The sequence below is a fragment of the Musa acuminata genome, chromosome BXJ3-6 (genome assembly GCF_036884655.1).
Source record: "Musa acuminata AAA Group cultivar baxijiao chromosome BXJ3-6, Cavendish_Baxijiao_AAA, whole genome shotgun sequence".
NCBI lineage: Eukaryota > Viridiplantae > Streptophyta > Magnoliopsida > Zingiberales > Musaceae > Musa > Musa acuminata.
Genome location: NC_088354.1, coordinates 23,022,264 through 23,044,329, shown reverse-complemented (window position 1 = coordinate 23,044,329; position 22,066 = coordinate 23,022,264).

Below are 22,066 nucleotides of genomic sequence, written 5' to 3'. Positions count from 1 at the left end.
GCAATTATGCATGTAATACTTGTGCTTTCTAATTATGATGTGATGTATTGCATATGATGTAAATCATGATGAGTGCTAAGTTACACATTTTGAGAAGAAATTGCTATATTGAAACATTAATGTAATTATGAATGATGATATGATATTATGCATGTAATACTTCAACTTATGATAATGCAATGATAAAATATTCATGATGAAAAATTATCTTGACATTCATAACTTGATTATTCATCCTTTGTCATGATTTTGAAATCGTTGTAAAAGGAAAAAGAACTACAAAACTGTATTCTTCCTTTTTTTTTGACAATGACAAAGGGGGAGATAGCTAGCTTGCACAAGTCAAGAAGATGCAAAAACTTGATTACTAGCTTGCCTATCTTAAGTAGCAAAGATTGCTAACTTGCTTATTTCAAGAAGCAAAAGTTGTCTTCTTGAACATCACCATCTTGAATATCTCAAGAAGCAAGACTTGCAACCTGCACATTACAATAGGAAGCAATAATCATGAGCCTACACAAGAAAGTTATCTTGTATTTGCTTTCGAGGTTTTTGCTAACTTGTATATTGTAAAAAATTGCTAGCTTGTAGTTTAAAGAGAAACGAAAAGTTGCTATCTCAAAAGAAGCAAATGTGCTATCTTGCCTATCTCAAGAGGCAAACATGCTAACTTGCGCATCTAGCAAAGTGGACAAAATTTTCATATTTCAAGAAGCAAGAGTTGCCTTCTTGAACATATCTAATTTGCTAGCTTGCATGATGTAGAACTTGCTATCTTGAACATCTCTAATTTTCATACCAAGTGCTATCTTGTATGCTATAAAATTTGCATATCTAAAACTTGATAGCTTGAATATTCTAAGCATGAATCAACACTTGCTATATTTTCTAGCAAAATTGCATGATGATAAAACTTGATATTATGTTTTTCATGCAATGAGTTGAACCAATATCATAAACACTTGATTGTGGTACTTCTCCTTTTTGTTGATGACAAAGGGGGAGAAGTATGTTGATGACATGACATGTTATGACATAAGTTTATGCATATATTCATGTTGACGTGTTGCAAGTATTCATGATGAATATTTTTTTTTGGTAAGTAAAAGTAAATTGATTATGTGTAACGTTTCTACAAATAGCTTTGTCTATACAAGTCATAGACAAAGTCAAGTAACTCATGAGTACACATGTGGTAGTTATGACTACACATGTTGTAGACTTTAACTCCTAACTGTAACGAGCATGTTAAGATGTGCCAAGACTACCATTGGTTACAGCATTTAACATCGTTGCCAAGATCTTTAGCTAATAGTAAAATTGAATTTGATAAAAATATCTCTTTCTCTTCGTGTAAAGTGCTCCATTTTGAGATTATGCTCCATGCATGATCTTGAGTCTCTAATAATCTCTGTCAAGAGCTGAGCATTGTTTGTGTGTTGACATTCAAAGATTCTGCTACATCTCTCCTTCCACATCCACCAAATAGCATATCTGAAAGTAACCTTTGCCAATTGTGTAAGAGGTCCTTTTCTTGAGAAACTTTGTATGAGGTCGCCTAATTCTTGATGCAAGTTTGGTTGCGGCAGCCTATTGAGTTCAAATCGCTGGAGAATCTCTTTCCATATCCATTTAGTATATTCACAAGCAAAATAGAGGTGGTCAATAGTTTCTTCTTGTTGCAAACAAAGGGAGCATCGGTTAACATGATAGATACCTCTTCTCTTAATATTATCTATTGTAGGTAGTTTATTCAGAAGGGCCTGCCATGTACATAAGGAATGTCTCTGTGATCCCGGTCGATCCCATGTCCAACTGCGGATGTGGCACTAAATTTACGTCATGAAGCCAAATAAGTACATCTGAAGGATTGTTCCTAATTGGAATAGCTGTGATAGTCGGCCAAAGTGATAACATTTCAGGAGAAATAGGAGTAGGGAGACACCAGGTACCATTAGCAATGAACTCGGAAACCTTCCAATCTTTGGGAGCCCCAAGATCTTTTCGTATTCTGTCACCATATAATTGAAATATACTTTTCCCATTCACCCAAGGATCGTACCACATATTAGTATTAGTTCCAGTAGAGATTGCATAAGAAATGTGTTTGATTATCCAATTCCTTGCCTTTAAAATTCCTTTCCAAGCTGCAGAGTGGTATGTTCTTGTTGAAATTTCCCAAATCGATTCCTTCGAAAGGTACCTAGCAGAAACCCATTGTGACCATAAGGAACATTTGTTTTGCAAAAGGTCCCACAATTGTTGTACCAAACATGCTTTATTCCACTCTCTAATATTTCTCAAGTTTAGCCCCCTTCATCTTTCGGTTTACAGATGTTGTCCCAATTTACCATATGCATTGCCTTATCATTTGTACCATTCCAGAAGAAGTTCATTAATAGCCGTTCAATATCTTGGATAAGTCCAACAGGCAGAAGAAAAGCATTAGACCAATATATAGAGTAAGAGTACAACACCGAACGGATGAGTTCAAGTCGTCCTGCTTTTGATAGAAGCCTATTTTTCCAGGAAGAAATTCTATTCTTTACTTTTTGCATGATTTAACTGAAGGCCAGAAACCATACCAAAGTCATTTAGAATAGTAGCTAGGTTCCTCACTGAAGTTGGATCATTCTGGAGAAATATAAGTAAATCATCTGCAAATGTTATGTGTGATATGTGAATAGAACCAGCATTTGGTACCTTAATACCGCCATTCAAGACTGCCTGTTCCAACATACAGCTAAGTCCTTCCATTGCAATAGTAAAGAGATATGGAGAAAGTGGATCACCTTGTCGGATGCCATTCGTGCTCCCAAAAAAACCAATAGGTGAGCCATTAAAAAGTATCGAAAACTTTGGAGTTTCCAAGCAACTTTGAATCCAATTTACCCATTTCTATGGGAAGTTCATATCGATGAGCATCTTGTAGATAAAACTCCTATTAACTGAATCAAAGGCTTTCCGTAAATCAGCTTTAAAACATATTTTCGTCCCTCTTGCATTTGAGTGCAGGTCCTTTATCAAGTCATTAGCAAGCAGAATATTATGATGTATACTTCTCCCTTTGATGAAAGCTGCCTGATTTGGACTAATGATCTTGTGTATTACCTTTTGCATTCTATCTGCCAACACTTTGGAGATGATCTTGTAAATAAAGTTGCATAATGATATGGGTCGATAGTTTTGTAGTGAATCAGCCCCTGCATTCTTGGGAATTAAAGAAATAAAAGTGCAGTTCATCTCTCTAAGAATACGGCCTGAAGAGAAAAAATGTTGGCATGCCTTAATCACATCATTTCCAATAATAGACCATGCAGTTTGGTAAAATTCAGTTGGAAATCCATCTGGGCCAGGGCTTTTATCCTTCGGTGACTTAAAGACAACTCTTACAATTTCATCATCTGTAACTGGGGCACTGAGGATTGAAATGTCATCCGAATCAAGCTTTCTAGTTGGCTCCACATGAATGTTATTAGGTTGCACCGCTTGATTGAGTAAGGAATAAAAAAATCGCTCAGTGTATGCTTTAACTTCATCTAAATTCTCAATAAGATTACCATATTTGTCTTTGCATTTTCTGATGCGATTAACGGCCCTTCGAGTAGCAATGGATGCATAGAAAAACTTAGTATTGGAATCTCCTAGAGTTAGCCAATGTTGTCGAGACTTCTGCTTTGCAAAACTTTCCTCCTGCTTTAAGGCTTGCATGAAGTTACTTCTGGCTTCTGTCTCTTTGTAGATAAGATTCTCATCTTGGGGCTGAAGTTGAAGCTCATATTGTATCGCCATTAGTTCCTTTCTGTAAATTTGAACCCGAGTGGTAATATTTCCAAAGGTGTTTGTATTCCACTCCTTCAGTGCCGCTTTGCAAACTTTGAGCTTTTGGCATAAGATGTAAAGTGGCGAACCATGTATATTAATATTCCAAGCCGATCTGATAATATCAAGGAACTGAGGATGAGTACTCCACATATTAAAGAATCTAAATGGTTTCTTGCCTCTAGGTGTTGCTTTCTCTGCGTGTATATACATTAAGGAATGATCAGAAAATAATGGTGCATCATACTCAAGAAGTGAATCAGGGTAAACTGTTAACCATTCTTGGTTAATCAAACATCTGTCTAGTCGAGCCATTATTTTTCTGTTACCATCGCCTTGATTACTCCAGGAAAGCCAATTGCCCACAGATTTCATATCAATCAATGCGGCAGTGTTTATATAATCATTAAATCTTTGAAGCTGACTTTCAGAATGCTGTCTACCCCCCACTTTTTCATTTGTGTATCAAACAGTATTAAAGTCACCAAGAACAATCCACGGCATATTAAGACAATTATTTGCAATGTTAGTCAGATCGGTCCAAAGTGTATTTCTTTCTTGCATACTATTTGAAGCATATATACCAATAAAATTGAATTGACATCCATTCTTTTTGTCCTCCACCTTAAGATGAATGAATTGATCGGTAGCAGAAATAAACCAAGCATTAATGGAGTTAGGATGCCATAAGACTCATATTCTACCAAATGTTTTACTAGAGTCATTGGTAAACAGTTATGCGTCCGGCCATATTAAATTCTTTTGAGCAAGAATGAGTGATTTTTTAATTTTTGTTTCTACGAGAATAGCAATATCACATGCGGCAGACTTGATTATTCTGTTGAGCTCCCGACATTTTTCAGGCTTATTAAGTCCACGAACATTCCAGCAAATTATCTTCATCAGAAAAAGAAAGTAAGGTATTCATTCTACGACTTTGAATGGATAGTACCATCCTTTTTCTTATCCTTAGGTTTTGCATTTTCCTCCCGCACAATATCTTTACCTTTTAAGGCCTTATTTCTATATTTATCCACTTCATCCACAGCTATCAAATTTTTAAACTTTATACCTTGAGTCAAGTAGTCTGATTGTTGAGGCGCAATATCCTGGTTAGTATGATTTATTGATGCTTGAGATAGTTGAGGCAGAATATCCTTACTAACAAGATTTGTTGGGGCCTGTGTTTGTTGTGGCAGAATATCCTTGCTGGCAATGTTTGTTGGTGCTTGAGTTTGTTGAGTCACAATGTCTTGGTTGGCATGTTGAGTGGATATTAGAATTCCTGTTGTGGATGGATCCGGTAATATAGTAAGAGATGAAGTTTCCAACTTCTGCTTCTCTTGTCCATGAGTACCATGGGCTGTTGTGGAAAGCTCCGACATAATAGGGAGAGATAAAGTTCCTGATTTGTCTTGTCAATGGCGCTGTCCCTGCGAGTCGAAATGCTCACACGTCTGCGTCACCACCGGTTCTACTACCATTAGAGGAGGTTCGCCTTGTTGCTGAGGCATCTGCAGAAGAGATTGCATAAGAGATGTGTTTGATTAGACAATATTCATGATGAATATTGCAATGACTTGAATTCAGTTTGAATTCAAGGTTCTATCAATATGGCATATTGATAGGGGGAGTTTGTTTAAACTCTGGGAGTTAAGGTTAACTCCGTTTATGATGACATGTTGCTTAGATTTTTGAATCTAAGAGTTTCTATCAATAAGGCATATTGATAGGGGGAGTTTGTTTACACTCCGGGAGTTAAGTTTAACTCCGTCATCAAGTAGTTGTCATCATCAAAAAGGGGGAGATTGTTGAATCTCGTATTTTGATGATGAAACTACTTGATATATGTTTATGATTTAATCTGCGTTTTGAGTGACGCAGGATGCCTCGATCAGGATGAGACAGTTAAAGCAGGAAAATCATGTTGTGCCGGAGGAACATGTCAGAAGATTGGACGTCGGGCCGGTGGATCGGTCGACGTATCGACAGAAGGCTTCGGGCCGTGGACTCGGGCATCGGGCCAAGAAGAGCGGGTATTGTGCCAAGGATATCGGAGTTGCGGAGCCAATAGGCCGATTGGGCAATAGGCTGCAGGAAAGGACGATGCGCCGAAGAATCGGATGAAGCGTCGAGGGACCAATGACATGCCGGACAACTTGGTTAATTGCTTAGGATTAATTGTCTCGATTGAAGTTTTTATTTTTGTGTGTGCAGGATTAACTACGATGAAAGAAAGACAAGCAGCAGGAGTTGCGCCGGAGTCAAGTTCATGATCACATTGGGAGTTCGAGAGTTCGACGGAAGTTCGGACGGTCGTCGGAGGTTCTGCGAGAACAGATCCGAGAAGTCCAGAAGCTTGCCAAGCGAACCTCGTCGGAACTTGCCAAGTGGATCATCGCAAAGTCCAGGAGTTTGCCGGAAGTCCGCAGAAGCATCACCGAGGGTTCATCGGATGATTGACGGAAGTTCGCCGGAAACTCGCCGGAAGAAGCGATTGACGCACCGAAGCAAAGCTGCAGAAATTGTCTTAGATCTAATCGTAGTTAGCACGTTGATTAAGTTGGAAAATGGGAGGTGATCCCATTAACTTAATTTTGGGCCAATTGGGCCCGAATTCAGACTGGTTTGGGCCAAGTTTGGAGCCCAACCAGTGATCTGGAATAGTGCCAAGAGGTGCAACCGCCCACGCCAGGAGGTGGCACCGCCTGGGCTAAGCCTCCCAGCGAGACTGGGCGGGGCAACCTCCCCAGTCGGGAGGTGGCACCGCCTGAGCTCAGTCTTTGAGCTAGACTGGGCGGTGCAACCTCCCTCACAGAGAGGTGGCACCGCCTGAGCTCAGTCTTCGAGCAAGACTGGGCGGTGCAACCTCCCTGACAGAGAGGTGGCACCGCCTAAGCTCGGTCTTCGAGCTCTGCCAGGCGGTGCAACCTCTCCAGTCAGGAGGTGCAATCGCCTGATCCCGGAATTCCGAGATTTGATCATTTTGAGCTCCAAATTTGAATTGGGTTGGGGCCTATAAATACCCCACCCATTCAGCACTGAGACAGCAAGAACTTACCCGAAATCTTAATCTTTTCAGTAGTTCTTAGAGCTCAAAACTGCTAGTTTTCCTCCTCCTTCTGTTCCTCAAGTTTGAGTTGTAAAGAGAGGAGAGAAAACATCTGTAAGGGTTGTCTCCTAAGCCCGTCAAAAGGAGTGAATCTGTAAGAGGGTAGTTGGCCTTCGCCTATTGAAGGAAGGCCTCTAGTTGACGTCGGTAACCTCATCGGTGGAGGAAGCCAAAAGTGGAGTAGGTCAAGACTGACCGAACCACTCTAAATCTCTGGTTTGCGTTTATTTTGAGCACTTTATCATTACTGCAAACCTCCTACATAGCTACTGCTCTCTGCGCTTTTACGAACGAGTTCTGTGCAGTTTACGTTCACGTCTTAATTCCATTTACAAACTGCAAACTGCTCTCTGCGCTTTTACGAACGAATTCTGTACAGTTTACGTTTACGTCTTGATTCCATCTACAAACTGCAAACTGTCTCTCTGCGCTTTTACGAATGAGTTCTGTGCAGTTTACGTTTACGTCTTGATTTCATTTACAACTGCAAACTGTCTTCTGCGCTTTTACGAACAAGGTTCTGTGCAGTTTACGTTTACGTCTTGATTTCATTTAGAACTGCAAACTGTCATCTACGTTTAGACGCAAACTGCGTTTAGACGCAAACTGCGTTTAGACGTAAACTGCGCTTAGACGCAAACTGCGTTTAGATGCAAACTGCGTTTAGATGTAAACTGTGTTTAGACGTAAACTGCGCTTAGACGCAAACTATGTTTAGACGCAAACTGCGCTTAGACGCAAACTGTGTTTATACGCAAACTGTGTTTAGACGCAAACTGCGCTTAGACGCAATTTGCGCTTAGACGCAAACTGCACTTAGATACAAACTGTGAATCAGCTTTTGCATCATAATAGTTTCTATCGAACGAACACAGCTTTCGGTTTTAATCGCTGTAAAATTTCCGCTGCACTAATTCACCCCCCCCTCTTAGTGCTCTCTTTTTTTTGGTAAGTAAAAGTAAATTGATTATGTGTAAAGATTCTACAAATAGCTTTATCTATACAAGTCATAGACAAAGCCAATTAACTCATAGAGTGCGAATGCGATAGTTATGACTACACATGCTGTAGACTATAACTACCTGTGGGTACATTATTTGACATCATTCCCAAGATCTTTAGCTAATAGCAAAATTAAATTTGATAAAAATATCTTTTTCTCTTCGGGTGAAGTGCTCGATTTTGAGATCATGCTCCATACAGGATCTTGAGTCTCTAATAATCTCTTTCAAGAGTTGAGCATTGTTTGTGTGTTGACATTCAAAGATTCTATTACATCTCTCCTTCCACATCCACCAAATAGCGCATCTGAAAGTAACCTTTGCCAGTTGTGTAAGTGGCCCTTTTCTTGAGAAACATTGCATAAGGTCGCCTAGTTCTTGGTGCAAGTTTGGTTGTGGCAGTCTATTGAGTTCAAATCGCTGGAGAATCTCCTTCCATATCCATTTTGTATAATTACAAGCAAAATAAAGGTGGTCAACAGTTTCTTCTTGTTGCAAACAAAGGGAGCATCGGTTAACATGATAGATACCTCTTCTTTTCATATTGTCTATTGTAGGTAGTTTATTGAGAAGGGCCTGCCATGTACATAAGGAGTGTCTTTGTGATCCCGGTCGATCCCATGTCCAACTGCTTGGGACCCACTTATTATTTCTTTGTCTAATTTGATTCCATACGGATGTGGCACTAAATTTGCCATTGTCATGAGGCCAAATAAGTATATCTGAAGAGTTGTTCCTGATTGGAATAGCTATGATAGTCGGCCAAAGTGATAACATTTCGGGAGAAATAGGATTAGGGAGACACCAGGTACCGTTAGCAATGAACTCGGAAACCTTTCAATCTTTGGGAGCCCCAAGATCTTTTCGTATTCTGTCGCCATATAATTGAAATATACTCTTCCCATTCACCCAAGGATCGTACCACATATTAGTACTAGTTCCAGAAGAGATTGCATAAGAAATGTGTTTGATTAGCCAATTCCTTGCCTTTAAAATTCCTTTCCAAGCTGAAGAGTGGTATGTTCTTGTTGAAATTTCCCAGATTGATTCATTTGAAAGATACCTAGCAGAAACCCATTGTGACCATAAGGAACATTTGTTTTGCAAAAGATCCCACAATTGTTGTACCAGGCATGCTTGATTCCAATCTCTAGTATTTCTCAAGTTTAGCCCCCCTTCATCTTTCGGTTTGCAAATGCTATCCCAATTTACCATATGCATTGCCTTATCATTTGTGCCATTCCAGAAGAAGTTCATTAATAACCGTTCAATATCTTGGAGAAGTCCAGCAGGAAGAAGAAATGCATTACACCAATATATAGAGTAGGAGTGCAATACAGAACGGATGAGTTTGAGTCGTCCTGCTTTTGATAGAAGCCTATTTTTCCAAGAAGAAAATCTATTCTTTATTTTTTGTAGGATAGGCTGACAGTGGGTTTTGTGAATGCCTGTCGATATGAGCGGGAGACCCAAATAAGGAACTGGCAGGCTTCCCTCACTAACCCCCAAAGTTTGTGCAATAAAGACCTTATTCTCAACGTAAGGGCTCATATATACTTTACTTTTCGCATGATTTAACTGAAGTCCAGAAACCATACCAAAGTCATTCATAATAGTAGCCAGGTTCTTTACTGAAGTTGGATCATTTTGGAGAAAGATAAGTAAATCATCTGCAAATGTTATATGTGATATATGAATAGAGCCAGCATTGGGTACCTTTATGCTGCCATTTAAGACTGAATGTTCCAACATACAGCTAAGTCCTTCCATCGCAATAGTAAAGAGATACGGAGAGAGTGGATCACCTTGTCGGATGCCATTCGTGCTCCCAAAAAAACCAATAGGTGAGCCATTAAAGAGTATCGAAAACTTTGGAGTTTCCAGGCAAGATTGAATCCAATTAACCCATTGCTGTGGGAAGTTCATATCGAGGAGCATCTTATAGATAAATTTCCTATTAACTGAATCAAAGGCTTTCCGTAAATCAGCTTTAAAACATATTTTTGTCCCTCTTGCTTTTGAATGCAAATCTTTGACCAAGTCATTAGCAAGCAAAATGTTATGATGTATACTTCTCCCTTTGATGAAAGCAGCTTGATTTGGGCTAATGATCTTGTGTATTACCTTTTGCATTCTATTTGCTAATACTTTGGAGATGATCTTGTAAATAAAGTTGCATAATGATATGGGTCGATAGTTCTCTAGTGAATCAGCCCCTGCATTCTTCGGAATTAAAGAAATAAAGGTGCAATTCATCTCTCTAAGAATATGACCTGAAGAGAAAAAATATTGGCAAGCCTTGATCACATCATTTCCATTAATAGACCAAGCAGTTTGGTAAAATTCAGCTGGAAATCCATCTGGACCTAGGCTTTTGTGCTTTGGTGACTTAAAGACAACACATACAATTTCGTCATCAGTAATTGGGGCATTGAGGATTGAAATAGCTTCCGAATCAAGTTTTCTAGTCGGCTCCACATGAATGTTATTAGTTTTCCCAGCTTGATTGAGTAAGGAATAAAAAAATTGCTCTGTGTGTGCTTTAACCTCTTCTAAATTCTCAATAAGATTATCATCTTTGTCTCTGCATTTGCTGATACGGTTAACAGCCCTTCGAGTAGCAATTGAAGCATAGAAAAATTTAGTATTGGAATCTCCTAGTGTAAGCCAATGCTGTCGAGACTTCTGCTTTACAAAACTTTCCTCCTGTTTTAAGGCTTGCATGAAGTTATTTCTGGCTTCTGTCTCTTTGTAGATAATATTCTCATCATTTGGCTGAAGTTGCAGCTCATGTTGCAATGACATTAGTTCCTTCCTGCAAAATTGAACTGTGGTGGTAATATTGCCAAAGGTATTTGTATTCCACTCCTTTAGTGCTGCTTTACAGGCTTTGAGCTTTTGACATAAGATGTACGGGGGAGATCCATGCACATTAACATTCCAAGCAGATCTGATAACATCAAGAAATTGAGGATGAGTACTCCACATGTTAAAGAATCTAAACGGTTTCTTGCCTCTTGGTGTCGCTTTGTCTGCGTGTATATACATTAAAGAATGGTCAGAAAACAAAGGAGCACCATACTCAAGAAGTGAATCTGGGTAAACTGTTAACCATTCATGATTAATCAAACACCTATCAAGTCGAGCCATTATTTTTCTGTTAGCAGCACCTTGATTACTCCAGGAGAGCCAATTACCCACAGATTTCATATCAAACAAAGCTGTAGTGTCAATGTAATCATTAAAACTTTGAAGCTGACTTTCTGAAAGTTGTCTACCCCCCTCTTTTTCATTTGTGTACCGAACAGTATTAAAGTCTCCAAGAACAATCCAAGGTACATTGAGACAGCCATTTGCAATATTAGTCAGGTCAGACCAAAGAGTATTTCTTTCTTGCATACTATTTGAAGCATATATACCAATGAAATTGAATTGACAGCCATTCTTTTTGTCCTCTACCTTAAGTTGAATGAATTGATCAGTAGCAGAAATAAACCAAGCATTAATAGAGTTAGGATGCCATAAGACCCATATTCTACCAAAAGTTTCATTTGAGTCATTGGTAAACAGTTCTGCGTCCGGCCATATTAAATTCTTTTGAGCTTGAACGCGCGATTGTTTAATTTTCGTTTCTACTAGAATAACAATATCACATGCGGCAGACTTGATTATTCTATTGAGCTCCCGACATTTTTTCGGCTTATTAAGTCCGCGAACATTCCAACATGTTATCTTCATCAGTAATAAAGAAATGAAAAGGTGGTAAGGTATTCATCCTACGACTTTGGATGGACTGTACCATCCTTTTTCTTATCCTTCGGTTTTGTATTTTCCTCCCGCACAATATCCTTACCTTTTATGACTTTATTTCTATATTTATCCACTTCATCTACAGCTTGCAGATTTTTAAACTTTAAAATACCTTGAATCATGTGGTCTTGATTGGCAGGGTTTGTTGAAGCACGATAAGATTGTTGCAGCACAATTTCCTGGATAGTACTTGTTGGAGTAGCTTGGCTAGAGAGGTTTGTTGGGGCATGAGTTTGTTGAGACAGAATATCCTTGTTGGCGATGTTTGTTGTGGCTTGAGTTTGTTGAGGAAGAATATCCTTGCTGGCGAGATTTGTTTGGGCCTGAGTTTGTTGAGTTATTGTGGACGGATCCAATGATATTGGAAGAGATGAAGTTCCTGACTTATGTTTCTGCTGTCCACTAGTACCAAGGGAAACCTCTATTGTGGAAGGCTCCGACATTATAGGAAGAGATATAATTTTGGATTTGTCCTTCTGTCCGCGGTGCTGTCCTTGTGAGTCGGAATGCTCAATAGTCTTCGCCACCATCGGTGCTACTGCCATTAGAGTAGACTCGCTTTGTTGCGGAGGCGCTTGACGTGGTCGATAGACCTTTGTGATTTGTTTTGGAGTTTGCTGACAAGCTCCATTTGCATGACCAAAAGATAAGCAATGCTGACATCGTTGTGGCTTCCAAGAATATGAGACATGTACCTTCCGAGTGTTCCCGTCAAGATCACGATAGAAAACCTCATTTGGAAGATCTTCATCAGAAGAAACCAGTACACATGCTCGTGCAAATGCTAATCTCGTCTGAGCAGCTGTTGCTTTGTCGATGTAGAGTGGCTGTCCCAGAGTGCTGCATAACTTTGCAATAAAACGTCGACTCCAAAGATGTAGAGGAAGACCTTGAAAGGATACCCATAATGGAATAGACTGTAGGCTATCTAACTCCAAACGGACATCAGGAGACCAGCATCGTAGAATCATTGGATGGTCGCGAATAGTCCAGAATCCTTCGAGGACTCGTTGTAAATCTTCTTCAGAGTATAGCTTGCAAACAAAGAATCCGTTCTCCAGCATATGAAGATCAAATGACGATATTCCCCATCGAGTTTTGATAAATGAGGATAGTGGGAAATAAGATGTTTTGAGACCTACCACATAGCCAACAATCGCCATAGACCATGTCTCAATAAGCTCTGCTGAATCAGCAGTCTCGTATACAGCAATCTTCTTATCAGCCTGAACTTCTGGAGTAAAGAATTCCAAGCTTAGATCCGGACTTCCAACCGGAGCCTTGAAGAGGCTAGTCCAAGGCCTAGGGTCACTGGAAATGAGGGCAGGCTGCCGCGATCTACTTCGATGTTGTTTCGTCGAAGGAGTTTCTCTCTGGAGAGGATATGGAGGAGGAGCCAATTGAGGGGTAACGGTAGGGAGTCTTACCATCGTATCAACTCTCCCGCCACCATCGCCAGCCCTAGGGGCCATCGCTGCCATGTTTGATCCCTCTTCTGGTCGCGACTATAGAATCATCTCCATAGGGAAAAACCACCGTTGCAGTCGCAGTATATCAGATCGCCGCTTGTTAGAACCCTTGCAGATTCTAAACTTGGGGTTGATCTCTTTAGGGGATCGGCCTCCTTGGAACTCTATAGGGGTTCCTCCCTCCAAGTTGCTGCTCAAAGGCTGCAGAAAAGATTCATCTATTGCTTGAGAAAAGAGGAGGAATACATGGCTATTTATAGGGCTTCTAAACCCTAACTCCTAATAGGACTCCTACTTAAGACTCTTACTTCTAACCAACTCCTAATAGGACTCCTACTCAAGACTCATATTCCCTTACAACTCCTAATTCTTCTCTAAGAAAAAACCTCCTACATGAATGTCCCTCTCAATTAGAGTCCTAACAGAATGTCCCTCTCAATTAGGACTCTCCTAGCTAGAGTCCTAACAGAATGTCCCTCTCAATTAGGACTCTCCTAGCTAAAGTCCTAACAGTTTTACATGAATGTCCCTCTCAATTAGGACTCTCCTAGATAGAGTCCTAACATTTTTACATGAATGTCCCTCTCAATTAGGACTCTCCAAGCTAGAGTCCTAACAGACCCGCCCTCTTCAAATCAGCCTTGTCCTCGAGGCTGATGATTCATGAATTCTGGGAATTTGATCTTCAAGTCGTCATAGTTCTCCCAAGTGGCATCTTCTTTTGGTAGGTTCGCCCACTGTATTAGCACTTCATTAGTGGGTCGTCGTCGTCGAGTCACGATCCGTCGGTCAATAATGGCACTTGGCTGGGTCTGGAGTTCTCTTTGGGTAGTCATATTTGGTGGGTGGCTTTGGGCTGTCTCCAAGCACCTGTTTAAAACTTCCGGTTGGCTGTTGGTTTGTGGGTGATATGTCGTACTCCTTTTCAATTTAGTACCCTGCATATAGAATAACTTTGTCCAAAATCTGCTATTGAAGATGCAAGTAGAATTTGTCACAAGCACAATGCGTCCCTTATAGTGTAATTCTTTTGAGTCCCAATTGTAATGAGCCATGGGGCTTGATGCTTCCTCCAATTTTTTTATAATCTTACTAGTATCTGAATCTTCTTGCCATTCCATCTTAATATCCTCAAGGAAGTCGCTGGTCGGAAGTGAAACGGTCGAAACTTCAACTTGCTCGAGTAGCTGCGAAAGCGCATCTGCAAGAACATTCTCTTTCCCCTTTTTGTAAGTTATTTCAAAATCAAATCCAAGAAGTTTTGTTACCCATTTTTGCTGCTCAAGGGAAGATATCTTCTGTTCCAAGAGATATTTTAGGCTTTTATGGTCGGTCTTGATTTGAAAGTATCGCCTAATCAAGTACAATCTCCACCTCGTTGCTGCGCGCACAATGGCGAGCATCTCCTTATCATATGTTGACATATTTTGATTGGAGGGAGATAATGCCTTGCTAGTGTATGCGAGTGGTCGACCATCTTGCATGAGAATGGCTCCAATTCTGACTCCAGATGTGTCGGCCTCAATAATGAAGGGTCGGTTGAAATCTGGTAGTGTTAGCACCGGCGTCGTCGTCATGGCTGCCTTAAATTTGTCGAAGGCAGCGGAGGCTCTGTCCAACCATTGGAAGACATTTTTTTCTAGTAAGGAAGTAAGTGGTGCACTGATCTTTCCATAGTTTTTCACGAACTTGCGGTAGTAGCCTGTTAAACCCAGAAAGCCATGTAGCAATTTTATGTTTCTCGAGGTCGACCAGTTTTGCATTGCTCCAATTTTGAAGGGGTCCACTGCCACACCTTCCTTTGATATGATATGCCCAAGATATTCCACCTTTTGTTGAAGAAAGAAAAAATTTGTGGTTGTTGTGTGTTCAAAAGGCGGTTTTCCGTATGTCTTCTTCGCATGCTCGTATTTGATGATACCCGGATCAAAGGTCCAGCTTTGTAAAGATTTGTGCTCCCTTTCATCTAGCAATTCATCTACTATTGGAATAAAGTATTTGTCCTTGATGATTATGCCATTGAGAGCTCGGTAATCAACACATATTCGCCATGTTCCGTCCTTCTTGCATACAAGTAGCACCGGCGAAGAGTAGAGGTTGCAACTTGGCCGAATAACTCCTGTTTCGAGCATCTCTTTTATAATCCTTTCTATTTCATCCTTCTGGAGATGTGGATACTGATATGGCTGAGCATTTGCTGAAGATTTGCCTAGAAGAATCATTATACAATGATCATGCCGATAGGTAAGAGGTAGGTTGCGCGGTTCGTCAAATATATTTGAAAATTCAGCAAGCAAAGGAAGTAGATTTGGATCTTCAAATTCTGTTAGCTCTCCCTTAGTTTGCTGCTCAAGTTGTACCAAAAAGCCGCTGCATGCTTTATGCAAAACATTCTCCATTTGTTGTGTGCAAATCGTTGTTATGTCGCCCCCACGTTTCCCGTGCAATGTCACCTGTTTCTCCTTACTGTAAAATTTCATAATTAGTTTTATAAAATTCCAGGAAATATCACCTAATGTCGTCAACCATTTAATTCTGAGCATGGCCTCATGATTGTTAAGAGGGAGAAGAAAGAAATCTGCAATTATATCTTGGTCCTGCAGCAATAGTTTCTCCTGCAAGCGCCTATGATCACAATTCAAAATCCGTCCGTCGGCGACCTTAACATCAAACCTGCAGCGATTCTCGATAGGTAATGATATCCGAACAGCAAGCTTACTATTTAGGAAGTTAGTAGTACTGCCCGTGTCGATGAGAACAGTGATTGGTTGTTGTTTGAGAAGGCCTCCAATTTTCATCGTTTGCGGGTTTGAGTAGCTAGCTAGTGTATGTACCGTAACTTCGGTCGGTTGTGGATCTTCTTCTGCATCTTCTTCTTCATATTCAAAGCTCTCTTTTGGATATCCAATGACCTCTTCTTCTATCGGTTCAATCATAAGAAGTCCTCCTTTACTGCAGTGATGCTCACGGCTCCACGGCTCGTCACAATGCCAACATAACCCCTTCGCATATCGCTCCCGAAGCTCTTCTCCTGTTAACCTCTTTGGTGCAGGGACTTGGTCGACAGTAGGGGAGGCTGAGGGCTTCAATATTACTGGTTGAGGAGTGACCCTAGTCCTCCGAGCCTCATGGTTCAATTGCTCCTCTTGATGTCGTGCGAAAGAGATGGCTGCCATAAGCGTATACGGTTGTCGCGCTTTAACTTCTCCTCGGATCTCCGGCTTCAAACCCTCAATGAAGGTCCTCAATAGCTGTTTTTGAGACCAATCATGATTTTGATTAGATAACCTTTCAAACCTGGTTTGGTACTCCTGAATGGTGTGGTTTGTTGGATCTTTGCTAGTTGTTTGTCAATATTCTCGTAATCGGTTGGTCTGAAGCGAATCAGCAGTTCTTCTTTGAATTGTCGCCATGAAAGGACTCCATAAGTATGTTCAAACTAGTCAAACCATTGAATAGCATCCCCTTCAAGATGTATAGCTGCAATTTTCACCATAGATACATCCGCGGTTTTGTGGTACCGAAAATATCGCTCCGCGTGCGACATCCAACCAATCGGGTCTCCTTCTTTCCATCTAGGGAAGTCCACTCTCATGCATGGATAGTTGGGGTTGGTCATAGAGCTTCCCCTCTCTTGGAAGTCATCTCTTCGGGCTTGGTGTGATTGGGCAAAGCTCTCTCCTTGATATGATTTCTTCGAGCTTAGTGGTCGGCCCAATCTGAGTTCGGTAAAGAGCGTCCGAATCTTATCCTCCATTCGCGCCTCCAAGGCTTCGAATTTAGCATTGATTGCCTCCTTAGATGCCATAGTATATGGCCCCAAATCAATGATGTTAAGATCTCTCTTTTGCTGTTGGGTTAAAGGCATGTATAGGTTGAGAGAAGTGATGGTCGAAAGTGTTGGTGGATTGGTGGATGTAGGCTACGGTTTAGGCTTGTTTTGTGGCTGTTTTGGGTGCAGTTTGAGGGTGTGGTTTGGTAGAGTTTTAGGGCTCTGAATGAAAGTTTTGGATCTGTGGTAGATGGTAGCAAAGGTTTGACAGAAATCCGTGGAAGTTGCAGCAAGTATGTGCTGTCTTGTAAGAGTAGAATTGTCGTCGAAGAAACAACGGTTTCTCGACGTAATTTCCACCAAAAACTTAAGAGAATTGAGGAGGGAATTGATAGCAAAATCACAGTTTATATGACAGCAAGGATATCTAATTTAATCAAGAAAATTTCGGCAGTATAACAGCAAAGAAATTGGTGCAAGTTGCAATTGTAGAATTATCGTCGAAAAATTTCAGCGGGTTACGATGAAAATTTGCAGCAACATAAAATCGTTTTTAGAGATGAATTTCTTAATAGATAAATCTTAGATGGAAGCCAAGATGATATATGAAGTCTATAAGAAATTTCATTCAAAAAAGATTGCAAATAGATGGGTTAAGGCAACGATATGCAGTTGAAATTTTCTGCAGCATAGATTTTCAAGTGTAGCAGAATGGACATAAAAGATCAATAGTTTATATTGAGAATTTTTCGATGAAACCAAAGGGAAATCTACTGTTAGGAAGTGTCAAAGATGTCATAAAAATTTCGTAGAAATTTGGATAGAAAAAGCACAGTAGCAAGATCAAACAGATGGTGCTATGCGGCTTGAATTCTGCAATTCAAGTGCAGCAGATTGGACATAAAAGATCAGTAGTTTATATTGAGAATTTTTTGATGAAACCAAAGGGAAATCCACTGTTAAGAAGTGTCAAAGATGTCATAAAAATTTCGTAGAAATTTGGATAGAAAAAGCATAGTAGCAAGATCAAACAGATGGTGCTATGCGGCTGGAATTCTGCAATATATCTTTCGTCGTAGAGATGAAAACTTTGTAACGAAAAGTTTATGCAGCAATATAGGAACGATTTTTTTTTTTTTTTGGATTTTCGAATAAGGATAACTAAATTGCAGCAGCAGTAAGGTAGGAAACCAGAACCTGTTGCAATTCACGGGGAGATCAAAGGATGATCCGTGGTGGTGGAGATGATGGCGGAATTCGGTGACGATCTTTTAAGCAATTGTGGGAATTGCTTTGGATGGTTATGGAGGGTTGATGGATGGCTGTGAAAGGGCAGCGAGACGCCAAGAACGCTGCTCTGATACCAGGTGTTAGAACCCTTGCAGATTCTAAACTTGGGGTTGATCTCTTTAGGGGATCGGCCTCCTTGGAACTCTATAGGGGTTCCTCCCTCCAAGTTGCTGCTCAAAGGCTGCAGAAAAGATTCATCTATTGCTTGAGAAAAGAGGAGGAATACATGGCTATTTATAGGGCTTCTAAACCCTAACTCCTAATAGGACTCCTACTTAAGACTCTTACTTCTAACCAACTCCTAATAGGACTCCTACTCAAGACTCCTATTCCCTTACAACTCCTAATTCTTCTCTAAGAAAAAACCTCCTACATGAATGTCCCTCTCAATTAGAGTCCTAACAGAATGTCCCTCTCAATTAGGACTCTCCTAGCTAGAGTCCTAACAGAATGTCCCTCTCAATTAGGACTCTCCTAGCTAAAGTCCTAACAGTTTTACATGAATGTCCCTCTCAATTAGGACTCTCCTAGATAGAGTCCTAACATTTTTACATGAATGTCCCTCTCAATTAGGACTCTCCAAGCTAGAGTCCTAACACCGCTACAGTACCGTCGCCCTAGGGAGATCTGGTCGCCGCTATAGTATCGTCGCCCTTGGGGAGAAGCCGACGCTGCAGGAGATCCGATCACCACTACAGTAAGGGAGATCAGATCGTTGCTATAGTATCGCCGCCCGTGGGAGAAAGCCAACGCTGCAGGAGTCAGATCGCCCTAGGGAGATCTCGTCGCCGCTACAGTGTCGTCGCCGCTACAGTCCTACTGTCGCTGCTACAGTGTCGTCGCCGCCGCTGTACCAGTTGTCTAGTGGTTGAATATTAACTTTTCAATGGAATTTTAACAGCACCAGTTGTCTAGTGGTAGAATAGTACTGCCCCTCTTAGTGCTCTCGATCCTAACAACTTTCAGATGCGCTATTTGGTGGATGTGGAAGGAGAGATGTAATAGAATCTTTGAATGTCAACACACAAACAATGCTCAGCTCTTGAAAGAGATTATTAGAGACTCAAGATCCTATATGGAGCATGATCTCAAAACCGAGCACTTCACCCGAAGAGAAAAAGATATTTTTATCAAATTTAATTTTGCTATTAGCTAAAGATCTTGGGAATGATGTCAAATAATGTACCCACAGGTAGTTATAGTCTACAGCATGTGTAGTCATAACTATCGCATTCGCACTCTATGAGTTAATTGGCTTTGTCTATGACTTGTATAGATAAAGCTATTTGTAGAATCTTTACACATAATCAATTTGCTTTTACTTACCAAAAAAAAAGAATATAAATAATTTATAGACAAGATCAAACCAGAATTCAAGCACCAACATAAGCCTCAATTGAGCGAAAGGGACTGAATGAAATATATTTCCAAACGAATGAAACAGAATGCACGAAATCGACCAAAGCTCGATTTCTGACAGAATTCAAGAGGCACATTGAACAAATACTTCAGATTATCAATTATGCTCCAATACCCTTAGGAAAGCTATTGCTGAAAGATATATCAATCTATTTTCTGTTGAAATAAGTTTCGTACAAATCATGGTTTCCAACAAAGAGTTACCTTTGATTTGGTAACACAAGGTCAAAAACAAAATCACTGTTTTGCAAAATTCATAGGGTCGGATTCAACAGATAATAGGGCAGGCATTTGAATTCCAAATTTTTCAGTCTATATGTCAAAAGAAAGGTCTACAAGTCTAGTTTCGAACAAAATCAGTTTGGTACAAATCAGAATTTCCAACAGGGACTTATAGGTATTTTAGTATCAAAAGGTCAGAAATTTTGATCCCTGTTCTGCAACATCTATAGGCTCATTTGAAATAGACGTTTGGGTAAGTATTCGGTGTCTAAAATCTACAAAATCAGTGTTAAAAGAAATATATAAGAATCTAATTTCAAACGAGCTAGTTCTTGCCTGAATCCACATTTGGTGCTAAAAATTATAGCTGAAACAGTGTATAGGGGTCAGTTTACCGAAAAAATTTCAGATCATTGGTTTTATGTCCAAAGAGAGAAATATCAGGTTCTAAACAAAAATCTTTCAGAATCAATATAGGAACATAGACTAATACTTCTGTAGGATGGGGTTAGAATACTTGCCTTTGAGAATTTTGACCCTAAATGAGAAGATTTGAGCAAGAAACCTTAAAGCCCCAATTTTTTCTTCTTCTTCTTTTCTTCTTCTTCTTCTTCTTCTTCTTCTTCTTCTTCTTCTTCTTCTTCTTCTTCTTCTTTCTTTCTTTCTTTCCCTGATCATCCACGCAGCTGCCTTCTCTGCTTCCTTAAGAACGAAGGCAGAGAGGCTTAAACGGTGGGATTTGTCATTTTATGCATTTTGCAGTTTAGTCCTTGTATTTATTATATTTACGATTAGGTCCTCAGGGTTTACATATAGGTCCTCAGATTTTTTTTTTGAACAAATCTCCCAAATCTTAAGAATAAGTTACCTCTGATTCATACTCTAGCTCTTTTGTCAAATTTAAAATAGATACTTACATTATCACTAGAAACTTATTCGAAAATTCAGAAATGAGGGATGTTACACTCTCCCCCCCTTAAAAGAAAAATTTAGTCCTCTAAATTTATTATAGCTCTTTCGATGAAGAGATAGAGATAAACCTTTTTCATTTCCTCCTCTATCTCCCAGGTTGTTTCCTCTCCAGAATGATGTCTCCAAATTACTTGAATGAGAGGGATAACCCAATTCCTTAAGATATTTTCCTTCTTATCAACAATTTGATTGGGCTCTTCCACATAAGATAAATCTTTATCCCATTCACCTTTCCATTCCATAACATAGGCTCTAAGCAAATCCTCAAGTGTTTGAATTGTTCTTTCTGACTGACCATCAGTTTGAGGATGATATGCAGTACTAAACTTGACTTTAGTGCCCATAGATTCCTGTAATCTTCTCCAAAATCTAGAGAGAAATCTGGAGTCTCTATCAGAGATAATCTCCTTTGGAATACCATGAAGTCTTACTATTTCATTGACATATAAATCTGCAAGTCTATCAAGCGAATAAGTCATATTAATCGGTAGGAAATGTGCAGATTTTGTTAACCTATCAATGATAACCCAAATAGCATCATGCTTTTTAGAGGTTCTGGGTAGTCCTGAAACAAAATCCATAGTAATACATTCCCATTTCCATTCAGGAATATCTAAAGGTTGCAACAACCCTCCAGGTCTTTGGTGTTCTACTTTGATTTGCTGACAAGTCAAACATTTTGAAACATACATTGCAATTTCCTTCTTCATACCTTCCCACCAATAATGACTTTGAAGATCTCTATACATCTGTTAGAACCCTTGCAGATTCTAAACTTGGGGTTGATCTCTTTAGGGGATCGGCCTCCTTGGAACTCTATAGGGGTTCCTCCCTCCAAGTTGCTGCTCAAAGGCTGCAGAAATGATTCATCTATTGCTTGAGAAAAGAGGAGGAATACATGGCTATTTATAGGGCTTCTAAACCCTAACTCCTAATAGGACTCCTACTTAAGACTCTTACTTCTAACCAACTCCTAATAGGACTCCTACTAAAGACTCCTATTCCCTTACAACTCCTAATTCTTTTCTAAGAAAAAACCTCCTACATGAATGTCCCTCTCAATTAGGACTCTCCTAACTAGAGTCCTAACAGAATGTTCCTCTCAATTAGGACTCTCCTAGCTAGAGTCCTAACAGAATGTCCCTCTCAATTAGGACTCTCCTAGCTAAAGTCCTAA